At 30.2% G+C, this 9,827-nt stretch overlaps 1 non-coding gene across 1 annotated transcript; it reads left to right on the top strand.

The window, feature by feature from the left end:
• The first annotated feature begins 5,604 nt into the window (after nt 1-5,604).
• Nucleotides 5,605-5,711, top strand: LOC139903783 (small nucleolar RNA R71). Its single transcript, XR_011778575.1, has one exon. It is a non-coding gene; the product is annotated as a small nucleolar RNA R71 (small nucleolar RNA).
• The last annotated feature ends 4,116 nt before the right edge of the window (nt 5,712-9,827 follow it).

Genomic DNA, 9,827 nt, shown 5'->3' with positions numbered 1-9,827 from the left:
TTTCTGGTAGCTTATTCAACAGCACTACAGAACAATTAGCATTCATTGTAACTGCCGAGAGTTCTTCCATTTTCTTTCTATTTGTGATTAGATCTTTCAGAAATTTAGCATATCTTGGCATTCCTGAAATCACATCAATGAAAGGAATATTGACATTTATTTGTTTAAACACATCCAAGAATTTGGATTGCTAGGCTTCAAGTCTTTCTTTTCTCATTTTACTCGGGTAAGGAAGCGGTGGTTGATATGGTTTAACATAAGGCTTTGCCTTAACTGTGTTATCTTCATTAACCTTTTCAACTACCGGTTCTGTTTCTTTATCTTGCTCAGCCTGTGGTGCTTGTGGAATAAGAATAGAGTCATTAGAAATTACAGGTATTTCAGGTGTTTTAAGTGTAATACCACTTCTTATGGTAATGGCTTTAGCTGTTTCATTCCGGGGGTTAGCATTTGTATCGCTAGGTAGACTTCCCGGTTTTCTTCACCTATCAACCTTGCTAGGTTACTTACTTCTTGTTCCAGATTTTGAATAGAAGCTTGTTGATTTCTAAATGCTTGAGCATTTTGTTCATTAGTTTGTTTCTGAGATGTGAAAAACTGCGTTTGAGATTCAACTAGCTTTGACATCATATCTTCTAAATTTGGCTTTTTATCATCGGTTTGTGGTGGTTTAATTGGAAAAATAGGTCTTTGCTGGTTATAAGTATTATTAGATACTTGTTGATTGCTAGGACCTTGTTGGTTGTTGTATGGAACATTTCGGTTATAATTCTAATTTTGATTGCAGTTTGGTCTTGGCAGTTGATAATTATTTTGATAATTATTTCCAGGCATTTGGTTCATGTATGAAACATTCTCTCTTTGTTCCATTGTTTGTTCAATACTGAGACAATCTTTTGTCAAATGTGGTCCTCCACACTGCTCACAACTAATTCGTATTGCGTGAATATCTTTAGTCATCTTTTCCATTCGTCTCTCGAAAGCATCTAACTTTGCGAAAATGGAATCAAAGTCATGGCTAGAATCGGCTCTAGCCGCTTTAGTGAAATGCCCCGTCCTAATCCACCTGGACGAATACATTACATTTGGTTACATCGCGAGGTACTTGACCTCTATATGATACATTTTACAAATATTGCATTCTTTTTTAAAAGACAAACTTTCATTACATCGAAAGTTGACGGCATGCATACCATTTCATAATATATCCAACTATAATTAACTTAGTAATAATCTTGATGAACTCTACGACTCGAATGTAACGTCTTTTGAAATATGTCATGAATGACTCCAAGTAATATCTTTAATATGAGCAAATGCACAGCGGAAGATTTCTTTAATACCTGAGAATAAACATGCTTTAAAGTGTCAACCAAAAGGTTAGTGAGTTCATTAGTTTATCATAATCCATCAGTTCCATATTTTTAATAGACCACAAGATTTTCATTCCTCATAAATACACATCTCGTATCAGGCATTCTGCACGGTATAGAGATAAAAATCATTCATATGGATTGAACACCTGGTAACCGACCTTAACAAGATGCATATAGAATATCCCCCAGTATACAGCACGTAGCAAATATACTAAATAATATCTCGAAGTACTAAAGCATCCATACCCTGGATGGGGCTCGTTGGGCCCGATAGATCTACCTTTAGGATTCGCGTCAATTAAGGGCCATTTCCCTAATTCTTAGGTTACCAGACTTGAAGGGGCGATATTCGGTTTAATAATCCAACCATATAATGTAGTTTTCGATTACTTGTGTCTATTTCGTAAAACATTTATAAAAGCAGCGCATGTATTCTCAGTCCCAAAAATATATATTGTAAAAGCATTTAAAAATGGAGCAAATGAAACTCACAATACTGTATTTTGTAGTAAAAATACATATGACGACATTGAACAAGTGTAGGGTTGGCCTCGGATTCACGAACCTATATCAAGTATATACACAATATAATATTAATTAACTAGGTTTATATATATTTTGTAATGTATTAAGGTTAATATCATTATTAATACTGATAATATATTATAATACTTATTTGATATATATTTTAATTAATGTTATAATAATAATAATAATATATTAGTTAATATATTAAAACATAGTGGTTTGTAATATTAGTTATACTTATGTTATATGTAAATATTATATTTTATATAAATAATATTTGTTGTAATAGTAATAATAATACTAGTAGTAATATTAGTAATACAAATAATGATAATAATAATGTTAAAATAATAATATTAATGTTAAAAATAATAATGATAATTATAATGATAGTAATAATTATAATATTCATAAAATTAATAATAATAGTAACTTTCATAAAAATAATAGTAATATTCATGAAAATAATAATAATGATAAATAAAATAATGATAATTCTAATAATAATAATAATAATAATCATGTTAATAACTAAAATCATAATTTTACTAATAATTATAATAATGATAATGATAATAATATTAATATTAATATTAATAATAATGATAATAATACTAATCATAATACTTATAATACTTATAATAATAATAATGATAATTTATCATAATAATAATAATAATAATAATAATAATAATAATAATAATAATAATAATAATAATAATAATAATAATAATAATAATAATAATATTCATAATAATAATAATATTCATAATAATAATAATAATAATACTTATAACCAAAAATAACATTAATACTACCTTAACAATTAACAAGTATGCTGCAGCCCAAGTATGGAGTTCCAGCCCAACAGGCCCAAGCTTTCAACAACAGCCCAAACAGCTTCTAATGTAAAAAAAAAATGTATGCAGTCGCCTAGTTTCGAACCCACGACCACTCGTCTAACAAACATCCTCCAGACCAATGAACCGTTAGTTTGTTTTTGTTTTATGGCGCTCGATTATTTATTTAATATGGAACTGTTTATCTTCATTAGACTTTTATCATCGCCATCAATATTACAATCATCATCAAATCTTTGTGATCATAATCATCATCATCTCAACTTCGTTAATCACATACCTCATCATCATTCATAATCAATACTATTATCCTAATTTATTTTTGCGTAAACATCACCATGATCATACATCATGATCATCATCTTTCATTTAACATCATCACCTTCTTAATTCATAATCTAATCGCCATCATCATAATTTTACTCGTTTCAAAATTTATCAAAAGAATTCGAAATAATCATCATCTTAATCATCTTAATAAGTATTTCGTTTCATATCATCGCCCTTATCATCATCTAAAATCGTCAACATAAAATCATTTGAACGTCATTATCAATCAAACTCGTTACCATCATACTCATATACTAATAATACCTTAACAATATAATGAATGGGAGGCCCAACAACATAAACAAGTATACGGCCCGCACAGAAAATAGGATCATAGCAGTCCAATAATAATAGATTACGCAGCGCATTAGCAGAAGTTTATGCAGTCCACTAGCAGACCCAAACCAAGATTTGCACAGGTCGATTTAAGATAAGGAAATTATGTGCGTGGAATTTGGAATCCAAGAATACGTCCCCATCTTGACCCCCCCTCCATTCTTCTTTTTAATCGTAAAAAGTAACAAACAATCATTCACTTTTCTTTTTTTTTCAAACAGGAAACTGCAGCACAAAACCATAAGTTTTCAGTTTATTAAAGAAACGTATAGGATTTATCAAGTTGCTGCAGAATACAGGAGAGTATTAGTAGCGTAACATTAGGTGTAGCAGCAGGTGTTGGGTGATTTGATGATGGTTGTAGTGGTGTTAAGATGGTAGTTTTAGGGTCTCGTTTTTGTTGCTGGCCTAACAGGAACAGTAGCGACCCAGCTGCAGAACTCTTCGAGAGTTCTTGTTGAGCAGTAGGTCATAAGAGAAACATGTATAGAAGTTGCAAGTCACATTAATACACGAGTGGTTGTATTGGTGGTGGTCTCGATCAAGAATAGATGAGAGAGAGAAAGAGAGAGAGAGGTAATAACCGGTGGTGGTGATAGTATTGGTGCATATTCCTGGTGGCGGTGAATCAAAACAGAAGGGTGGTTATGGGTGGAAGAAGAATGGTGAAGTGATAAGGGTGGTGCTAATGATGGAGGTTGTTTCATCATAATGGTGTGTGGTTCGAGTAAAAAAAAATACAGCAGCTTGATAATGGGTCGATGGTTATGGTGGAAGTTGGTTTCATGAAACAGAAAAGAAGGTGGTGGTGGTAACTGTATGGTAATACGGTGATGATAGATGGTAGTGGTCTCCTATGGTGATGGTAGTTTGAAGATGGTCTTCGAACAACAAGAACAAGTGAAGTGGTGAATTGAAATGATTGTTTGATAGAGAAAAAAAAAATATAAGTGGTGAGGTTTATGGTAATTCACATATGAATTGTGTATATAAATATATCTATGAATTAGATAGTGGAAAGACACTGTAATCTACTTTAATAATCTTAATTCACGGATCAGTTTGTCAAGTGGGTTCTATCATTCATATATAATATCTATACTCCGTACAGTTTAAAATTATGAAGACAAAAAAATTCACAGTATTCTGTTGAATAAAATCATATGTTTACAAACTTCTAATAGTAATGCATATATTAAATGAAGAGGAGAAAAACGTGCAAAGTTATTATAATAATAAAATAATATAAGCAGCCTCAATTCTTGTTTTAATCTACCGACAGTTTACACGGACTGTGTATCGTGCGAAATCAGTGGCGGATAAAAGTGTTCAGAAAAATCTCATATTTTTAAATTAACTATATTTATTTATTTTGGTCATTATGGTATAAAATTCGATCATTAATTATTAAATAAAAATTACATTAATTATTCACTCCCAATTCCAAGTAAAATATAAAAAGTTTTAAAATTCAACAAATGGTTCCTAAATATATCTTTAATAAGCCTAAAATTTGTAAACTCTTTTTCAGATCATTGTTTATTTTAAAATCACATAAATTCGAATTTAACTTATTTAATATCAATCGGAACATCAAACGAGTATTACAATCATTTAATATTTATTTATTTTTATATACTTTATTTATATATAGATATGTTTTAAATAATAATTATTGTAGTATCCTATTTTTATTTTATTTCACATAATTACTTATAACAACATATAATGTTTCAAATTACATTTCCAATTATTATATATATATATATATATATATATATATATATATATATATACACACACACACACACACACACATATCCATTTACAAATAATTGTTCGTGAATCTTCGGAAACAGTCAAAAGTCAAATGATTTCATAAAATAGTTCAAAAATCTTAAAAGTTAATTTAATAGACTTTGCTTATCATGTCGAAACCATATAAAGATTAAGTTTAAATTTGGTCGAAAATTTCCGGGTCGTCACATTTAGATGATCTAACGATGTCTTTTTCTTGATGCCATTCATGTGAGTGGGAGGCTGTGTCATCAATAATTTTGTAAGCTTCAGTTTTGGTTTTCTTCATAATGGAACCACCAGCTGCTATGTCGATGTCTTTGCGTGTAGTAATGTCGCATCCTTGGTAGAATATTTGTACTATTTGATAAGTGTCTAAACCATGTTGAGGACATCCTGTCAACAATTTTCCAAATCTTGTCCATGCTTCATATAAAGTTTCATTTAGCTTCTGTATGAACATAACAATTTCTCCTTGAAGTCTCACGGCTTTAGATGCCGGAAAGAATCTTTTAAGAAATTTCTCAACTAAAACATCTCAGGTATCAATCGCCCCTTCAGGTAACGATTCTAACCAATCTTTGGCTTCTCCCCTTAAAGTCCGGGGAAATAACATGAGATAGATATGTTCATCCTCAACTTCTCTGATTTTAAATAGAGTACAGATCCTATTAAAGGTTCGAAGATGTTCGTTTGGATCTTCCTTCGGCGTACCACTAAATTGGCATTGATTAGTTACCATGTGTAGGATTTGTCCTTTGATTTCGTAATCTGGCGTATTAATGTCTGGTTGAGTAATTGCATGACCTTGGCCAGTGCGTGTAGCTCTCATTTGATCTTCCATACTTAGAGGTTCCGGATTTTCCATGATTGAATTTATTGAATCTGAATCACTAGGGGATTCTGATTTAATGGTTTCTTCCTCGACAATCTCTGGTTGAATGATTTGTGGTTCAGGAGGAATGATTAGTGGTTCAGGATCTCTGAATTGTCCTTGAGTATCCTCCGGATTCTCAATTGTGAGGTCGGGTTCAAAAAATGGATTATCGAAAATTTGAATTGGAGTACTTGGTCGACTAGATGACGATTCTAAAGAAAAATTAATGGCGATAATATTGGCTAGATGTCTTGATTGAGTTACAGGTGGTGAACGTATGAAAGGTGGTGAACGTTTTTCCCGGTGCATTCACTGAATATCCCATTAGTTATAAAGATAAAAATTATATAAGTTATCAAATTAATAGACTTTTCTGCTTTTGCCCACGTTTCGAATAGTCAAAAGATGCAGCAGGGAGCAAGGATCCTTTAAGTCGGAAAATCCACAACTCAGCCACTAATAAATCCAACTATTACTACGAAGCAGAAAATTTTGGATGTCTATCAATTTAACTGCTTAAAATAATTTTTTTGTCAAAGTTTAAAGAAAATAAAGAAAATTCTATGTTCTAAAAACTAGAGCGTAGAAATGAGAAAGAAAATAAGTGCGTCGAAAAACGTCGAAAAATAAAAGGTCGAAAAATAATAAAAAGAAAGTAGAGCGTCGAAACTTAAAAGTCTAAAAACTAAATATTAAAAGTTGCGTCTAAAGGAATTAAAGCATAAAAGGAATTCTATATCTAAAACGGCAATAACTTAATAGGCACTAAAATCTATTAAATATTAAAGCGATAAGTGACGTCGTAAAATTCTAAAGCATCTAAATCTTATTCTAAAGAAAAAGCACTTAAGGGATTTTACGGCAAAGCCAAATAATCTAGAAATATAAAATACTACGGCAAAAACTAAGTTTAAAACTAGGTACGAACGATAAAAATACAAATTACAAATTAAACGTTAAAAATATACAATTTATAAATATACTAAAAAAATGATAAAATTACAATTTTATAAAAATATTATTTTTATATTATTATTTTATAAAAGTATTAATTTATATATTAATAAAACTAATTAAAACTTAAAATTACAAATTAAATAAAACTAATACTAATTATTATTTAATTAAAAAACTAATTTCTAATTAATAATAATAATAATAATAAACCGTAACCCTAATCGTACCAGATAAGGTTTCAGACCAGTCACATCAACTCATGCGATCGCATGAGTTGAGTGTTGTAATACCATGCGGTCGCATGGATTTAGGTTCCAGGCCAGATTATTTTGGATTGCTACAGTTTCGGCCCGTATACTAATTTTAATTATTTTTTTCTGAGTTTAATATATATAAAATATAAATATAAACTTATTAGATTTAATAAAAAAAATATTACTTATTAGTTTTATAACTCTTAAAATATAAACTTTTTTTTAGCGTTCTATGGCGTCCCCGGCAGCGGCGCCAAAAATACTTGATGTGTGCGAGGTGTAGTACAAAATAGATTATATTTTACTACGAAATACTATTAAATACGATACAATTTTACACAAGTTATTTATTTATTTATAGAATGGATTTACCTAAACCTTGCTACGACACTTATAGGCAGTGTACCTAATCGTAGAGTAGTGTAGTTTTTAGTAAGTCCGGTTCGTTCCACAGGGAGCTCACTAAGTTTAACGCTATATTTATTTTCAACTATATTTGTATATATATATATATATATATATATATATATATATATATATATATATATATATATATATATATATATATATATATATATATATATATATATATATATATAAGTAGTAGTATTATTATTATAAAAAGGGGTTTTTACCGTTTAATGATCGGTTTGTCGATTTTATGTCTTAAGACACAATTAAAACCTAATGTAAAATATTAAATATAAATATAACTTAATTTAAAGCGTAAAGTAAATGACGATAAATAAAAATGCGATAAAATAAAAGTGCGATAATTAAAAATGCAATAATTTAAAGTACGATAAATAAAATGACGATAAATAAATTGCGATGAGATATAAAATAAAGGAATTATGCTTATTTAAACTTCCGTAATCATGATGTTCGACGTGTTGATTTTAATTGATTACCATGGGTTAATTGTCCTTTGTCCTGGATTATTCGATATGTCCATCTGATTTTGTCCATAATAGTCCATCGGTCATAATTATAAAGTGCGAGAGTCTTCACCAAATTAACCTTATACCCGAAGTCAAATATTCCAACTAATTGGGGATTCAAACTGTAACCAGGCCTTAATACTTTGTTTAATGAATACACCAGGTTATCGATTGCGTGTAATCCAAGGTTTTAATACTTTGTTAACAATTACACCAATTACCCTTAAATGTAATCCACCCCTGTTTTAATGAGTCCAGTGACTATTAATCCATCCCCGTGTCCGGTCAAATGAATAATTATTAGTATTTATAGATATCCCGCCCACCGTACCCAGTCAAGCGTATGTGGTTAAATATAAATACGTCAAATTATAAATCTCTATATTAAATCAATGAGATATCATTTAATTAATATAAAGCCCATTAATAGCCCATAGTCTAATTTCCACAAGTGTCGGTCTTTTGTCCAAACCTCAATTATGGTCCAAAGCCCAATAACCCAGTCTTTATAGTTAGTCCAACATCACGATTACTTCGGTTTAAATAAACATAATAATAACTTAGCTACGAGACATTAATTTAAAAAGGTTGAACATAACTTACGATAAGTATTAATCGCGTAGTGTTACACGGACAGAATTTTGACTTACAAACTTAAAACATTCACCACTATAACCTTATTATTATTAACTTAATATTAAAATTAAAATTATAATTAAAATATAAATATATATTGAGAGATAGAGAGTAATTGAGAAATATGGTGTAATTTACTCGTCCAAATTCGTGGTATTTATAGGACCTGGCCATGATTTCTGGCTCATGTGATCGCATGAATATAATGCAGCCAGGCCATGCGATCGCATAGCCTCCTGATCTAGCTCACAATCACTTGTCTTCTTGTTTGCCGACGGTTTTTAATAATATAATATATTATATATAATTATATATATATTATATTATATTCATGTGCATAGTTGACTTGTAATTTTAGCTCCGTTGCGTCGCACGTTGACAGTTGGTTCATGTCCCGGTTCCGGATTTTCGAACGTCCTTTCGTACGATTTAATATCTTGTACTTTGCGTTTTGCGGCTTGTACTCTTGTAATTTTTAGATGTTTCTCACCAATAATTTGAACCACTTGGATTGTACTTTGTACTTTTTAGCTTTTTGGTCGTTTGCATCTTCAAATCGTTGAATCTGTCTTTTGTATTCACCTTTTATTATTTAAACGAATATCACTTGTAAATAGAACAATTGCAACTAAAAGCTTGTCTTTCTTGAAGGATAATGCTATGAAATATATGTTCGTTTTTAGTATTATCAGAATGAATGCACTTTGGTTAACATGTACTAGCTTTTCCAATCCATCTTTCATTCTATTAACTAAAATCTTGCTTATGCCTTTGTATAGAACATTGCAGCATGCTATGGGCCTGAAGTCAGAGACTTTATTGGGAGTCTCTATTTTAGGAATAAGAGCTATCAAGGTAGCATTAATTCCTCCTATAAGTTCCCCAGTCATGAAAAACTCTTTTATAGCCTTGCATACATCATCACCAACAATATC

The sequence above is a fragment of the Rutidosis leptorrhynchoides genome, chromosome 3 (assembly GCF_046630445.1).
Source record: "Rutidosis leptorrhynchoides isolate AG116_Rl617_1_P2 chromosome 3, CSIRO_AGI_Rlap_v1, whole genome shotgun sequence".
Taxonomy (NCBI): domain Eukaryota; kingdom Viridiplantae; phylum Streptophyta; class Magnoliopsida; order Asterales; family Asteraceae; genus Rutidosis; species Rutidosis leptorrhynchoides.
This window is presented reverse-complemented; position numbering and strand designations above follow the sequence as displayed.